The sequence below is a fragment of the Dipodomys spectabilis genome, unplaced genomic scaffold (genome assembly GCF_019054845.1).
Source record: "Dipodomys spectabilis isolate Male_0828 unplaced genomic scaffold, ASM1905484v1 ptg000008l, whole genome shotgun sequence".
Taxonomy (NCBI): Eukaryota; Metazoa; Chordata; class Mammalia; order Rodentia; family Heteromyidae; genus Dipodomys; species Dipodomys spectabilis.
In genome coordinates this window covers 2,242,321-2,247,727 of record NW_024870685.1, presented here as the reverse complement: position 1 = coordinate 2,247,727, position 5,407 = coordinate 2,242,321, and the positions used below count along the sequence as shown (strand labels likewise).

The 5,407-nt window shown below is 33.0% G+C and overlaps 1 pseudogene; it reads right to left on the bottom strand.

Annotated features, from left to right (window-relative positions):
• Positions 1-3,879: 3,879 nt before the first annotated feature.
• Positions 3,880-3,976, bottom strand: LOC122124859 (annotated as a pseudogene).
• Positions 3,977-5,407: the final 1,431 nt, after the last annotated feature.

Genomic DNA, 5,407 nt, shown 5'->3' with positions numbered 1-5,407 from the left:
AATCATGTTCATATTGACTATCGTGAAAATAAGAATTGGTTTCTCAGCACTTTAGGTAAGAACTTTTTGGAAAGAAACAAAAGGAAAAGTAGGAACAACTCAACACATATATTCAAATGAAACAAAACAACCCAAGAAAACAAATTAATTCAGTACTCATGAACCTGCAGGAAATGCAAAGATTTAAAAAAAAAAAAAAACATCAGCTATGACAAGCTTATGAAAATCCTGACTACATGGGAGTCTACTCTTGTGAGGATAGAGGTTAAAGCCCAGACTGGACAGAAATATCTGTACACAATGCCATGTACCTGTTATTCTAAATTCCAGGAAGAATAATATAACATGGACTGAGCCCAAGGTCATACACAAGTATCTGAAAAATAATCAGGATGATTTAGGGCTGGGGACATGACAAAGTGGTAAGAACACCCATTTAGGAGGCACAAGACACTCAATTCAAACTCTAATATTTGGGTATTATGTAAAAAGCTATGATTTTAAATAATTGGAATAATTGTAAGATTTGAGTATTTGAGTGGAAAAATGCATGAGAGAGATTGAATGAACCCATGGTGCAATACTTTCAACTTTAGTGAAAATGTTTTATGGTACTTCAGACAAAACAGAGTTACCTTGCAAATGAGCATGGTTGTACATTTGGGTGATGGAAATACTTTACTTACACAGGTGTAAATTAAATAGATTTTTTTAGGTAGATTGTACTTCTTGAACTAAGACCCTGGATGATGTCCCTGAGATTTTTCTCTCAAGACTACCACTCTACAACTTTGAGCCACAGTTCCAATTCTGATTTTCTGTTGGTTGTTTGGTGATAAGAGGATACTAGACATTCTTCCCCAGGATGGCTTCAAACCATGATTGTCAGATCTCAGCCTCCCGAGTAACCAGGATGCCAGGCATGAGCTGTCGATAGTTTTCATAATTTAGTAAATTGTACAGTTACCGAAGTTGTACATTATCATTATAACCTGTGTAATATATGTGTGTATGTATATATCAATGCATACGGATAGAAATATTTTAACATATTTTTGTATCTACAGTAGATTTATGAAATTATCCATTATAAAATAAAATGGAAACAAAAATTAATAAGGATCAAAACAAAGGAAATTATCACATGTTTCTTGATGTTTAATGGAATATGAATTGCGAGAATCAGTTTGGGAAAACCATCTCTACGTTAACAAAATGGATAAGAGGTATTAATTCCAATCCATCTATTTGCCCATATTGTGCAACCTCACACATGAGTGTCAAAATCAATCAACACTTTTTGCCTTTGCTTTTAACTCACCTGTTATAATTTACGGGTTAGATGAAATAATCAAATAAAGATTAAAATAATGTTATGTGAGGCTATGAATTAGAGCTGAAAATGATTTTAAACATGATAATAGCTAATTAACTTGCATATTTCTTACTTTTACTTTGTCATGTCCCTCATTCCCATATTAGGAAAGTATATAGAAGGTTCTCACTGAATTATATGTACAATTATGAAAAAAAATGTATTGAAAGAATATGGGCACAGTGTGGTTTTAGCTTATTGAGACCTGTAGGGGGAAGTGTGTTTTTGAGGACTTGCAATACATTGTGATGAAGATGAAGGGAGGGATGTGCTTATTCTGGAAAACTGGCTAGGGGATTGCTCCCATAAAGGTAGTGATGAATTCTTCCAAAAGGTTACAGTAAAATCACTTCACAAGCATGTTCACTGCTGCACAATTCACCGTAGCCAAGTTACGGAAACAGCCCAGATGCCCTTGGGCGGAGTGCTGGTTGGAGAAAGTGTGGCACATATACACAATTGGATTGCACCTATCCATTTTTAAGACTGTTACATTATTTGCAAAGAAATGGATAGATCTAAAAATTTATTAAGTGAACAAAGTCAGAGCCAGACACACAAAGGACCCATGTTCTGTCTCATATTTGGAAGCTAGAAATTTATACAAGTTTACACAAAAATATTAACCAAAGCATGAGATTTGCAGAGGAGTATTTCAAAGGTGTAATTTCTTATAAAATTTAACTTTACTCCAACAAAATTAATAGCAGGAAACTATCATTTGGACGGTGTGAGTGGAAGTCAAAAGGAAGGAATAAAGAGAGTTATGGAAGAAGAGAGTGAAAGTATAATATTCAATGCAACTGTATAAAACTAGAAAAAATTAAAGTGGGATGAGGTTTGGAAGGGTGTGGAAAAGTTATATAAAGATCCATTATATTAAAAAACTGATTTGATGAATGGAAATTCCCTTGTACAAGTATTTAAGATAAGAAAATTATAATCAAAAACAATGGAGACATCTGATCATAAATTCTATTTCCATCTCTTTTAAAAATAAAAATTATTTGTTCTATAATTTGATCAGAGGGATGGATTTTGTTGCTAGCTATATCATTGCACATCTGTCTCTTCCTCTTTCCTTCTCATGGTTCTCATAGGTAATATGATTGCTCCATAATTATCCTACTTTATTTTGCTTTTATAGTTTTTTTACATCATTTCACTTTCTGCTCTGTCATTTCCCAATTCATTTACATATAAGGCATTATTTCCTATTTTCTCATTCCTAGAATAAGCTGCACATGAAGACACCACTGGTCCTCATTTTCAGTTTGTCCCTTTGAATACAGAGGAAAATCTTTCCTCTGCTCTCTACCAAATCTCTACTCTCCAGTTAGAATAATTTAGAATAGTAAAAATGAAAAAAGAGAAAATAAATATTAGTGAAAAAACAGATGCAGAAAATTCACCGGAATAACGATGAATATACACCTCTTCATCTAGAAGCCTACTGTGGACACTTAGACATTGTCCATGAGTTGGTGGCTCAAAGCAGATATTCATGGAATAACTGTGAAAGGCTGGATACCCCTGCACAGTACTTATACATCGAATAATACCAGAGTGGCTTCTTTATTTCATCATGATGCAGACACCAGTGGCCAAACTAAAGCCCTCTTGACTCCCTTGCTGCTGGGTATAGATATAGCAAAGAATCGCTGGATCTCCTTCTGTTGAACCATTATATCAAACCAGATCTGAAGCACAACTTAGAAGAAACTGCATTTGATATTACCAAAAGGATAAGTATGTATCACTACCTCTTTGAAGTTGTGGAAATCTGTACAAATTGTTCTCTTAAGTCCTAATGTTTCCATTAAGTTTCTTAAATTTCAAAATTGCCAGTCCATCCCATGTGTCCATACAAAATATTTTCACAATAACAAGCAACAGCAATATTTTACTTTAGAAATTCATGGATTCCATGGTATTCTTCCAAGTGAATTGCCTGACTTTGATGTCAAAATATATTCGAGTTGTTTGTATACATCAATAATGATATCTATAGAGTTTGTGATTTTTTTAAATCAGAAATAATTTTAACTTATCTGTTGAAATGAGTAGTAGAGAAACTAAAGATATTTCTGGTGCTTGTCTGAAAAAAGCATATTTTAAAATATTTATATTCTGTTTGTATAATGTCCATAATCTATTTCTTTCTCTCCTAGATATAATACTTTGAATTTGACATTATATTATAATATATAGGTCCATTAATAAATGTGTTCTTTCAGATTGCATTCCATATAGGAACAGTTTAAGATTCCTTTAATTCCTAGGTCCTTATAGAATTTTATTTCTTTGGGATAAAATGACAATGTTATCTTATTTCAAAAGTTGTATAAAGGTTATGCTATATAAAGGCCTTTCTAAAAAGGTGAAGATTGAATACACTCATGTCAAACTAACTTTTATTTCTATGAATTATATGTATTATTACACTTGTATATTTGTAATCAACTTTTTCATAACTGTTTTTCATTTCTTGCATCTGAAGAATGAAAAATATGGAATACTTCACAAATTTTCATATCATCCTTGTGCAAAAGCCATGTTAATCTCTGTATTGTAATTCAGGTAGACATGCTGCTGAAGCATGTAGTATCTTGTAAATTTACGTAGTTAATGATGCAAACTTAAGATAGGCATATATCCTTGGTTGCCTATTTGCAACAAGGAAACCTATTGTTCCCAAATTTGCTATTCATCTTATTTCTGCAAAATTCTGTGTATGGTGGAAAAAACTTATATTGTTTGTTCAATTGCTCACATTTGCAATTTTTTGTCAATAACTATTTTAAGTCTTTTTCATTTGAAATTTGATCATACTTTGAAGCCTTCATAGCTAGGTCCAAAGGTGATGGATTTTCAAGTACTTATTTTTTAACTGATTTAGCTTTGTGGAGCTAATGGATTCAAAGTAAGCCTTGCTTAAGAGCTACTTCTAAACTTCTGCAGCTTAAAATTTCCCAAATGAGGTCTTACTGGCACAAATGTCTGCCTGACCCTTTACCCTTGCTCCATGTAAGAACAGACCTACCAGAATATCTTACCCTGACAGCATAGATTGTCTTATTGGAGCAAAACTAATCTTAGTTACAAAGGATCATAAAGTGATGAACAGTTCAGACAGAACTGTTCAGACTAAGCCAGGCGCTGATGGCTCTCGCCTGTAATCCTATCTACTCAGGAGGCTCCAGGAGAAGTCCATATGTTTCTCCTTGTTATTAGGCCTTAAATTGGTAATGTTTTAATCACAGTGTTTCCTCTTGCCTCTAGGATGTACATCTCCGAATGGTAAAGCTTTAAGTTTAATTCTACCAAACACTGAGGTAGAGGTAATGGAATAATATTTTAAAACAGTTGCCTTTGTTACCTTAACCACAAGAGAACAATGCAAAGCATTTTCTTATATTATATATACTTATATATTTTATATTTATGTGCTGATTTTATATTTCACACAGTGAATCTTACTGGAATTAATTTATAATTTGACAAATTAATTGATATTTATTACAATAAATAGATTGGAATATAAATAATCAGGATTAGAATATATATTAGATTATAAAAAGTATCAATGCAACGTTTTCAGTATAAACTAGTGATACCTTCTAATTGTTCTTGGTTTCTGAATTCACATGGTAAAAAAAAACAATGTTGTTTTCTTTAATCTATAAGGGATTTTACTCTGCTGCTCTGTTTATTGTTTTAACTCGCTGGTCCCAAACTGTTTTTCTCCATATTTCTGAAGCATTCCTACTGATTATACTCGAATTTTGCTGATATGATTTCTAAAAGGTATTATTCTTCCACAGGATCCACGGGTCCTAGGATCCCAGGTCCCAGTTACCTGCATCATCAAATAACTAGGGCAAGAGATCTCACCGAGGCCCATGCAACATACCAACAGAAAGTAATTGAAGACCCATCTTAATTTCTCATTTCCTATATTTCAGGGGCCCAATTCCTTGAAATGCAGGAATTAGCAGTAAGCACTTGGGAAACGCAAGGCAACTTAAAATG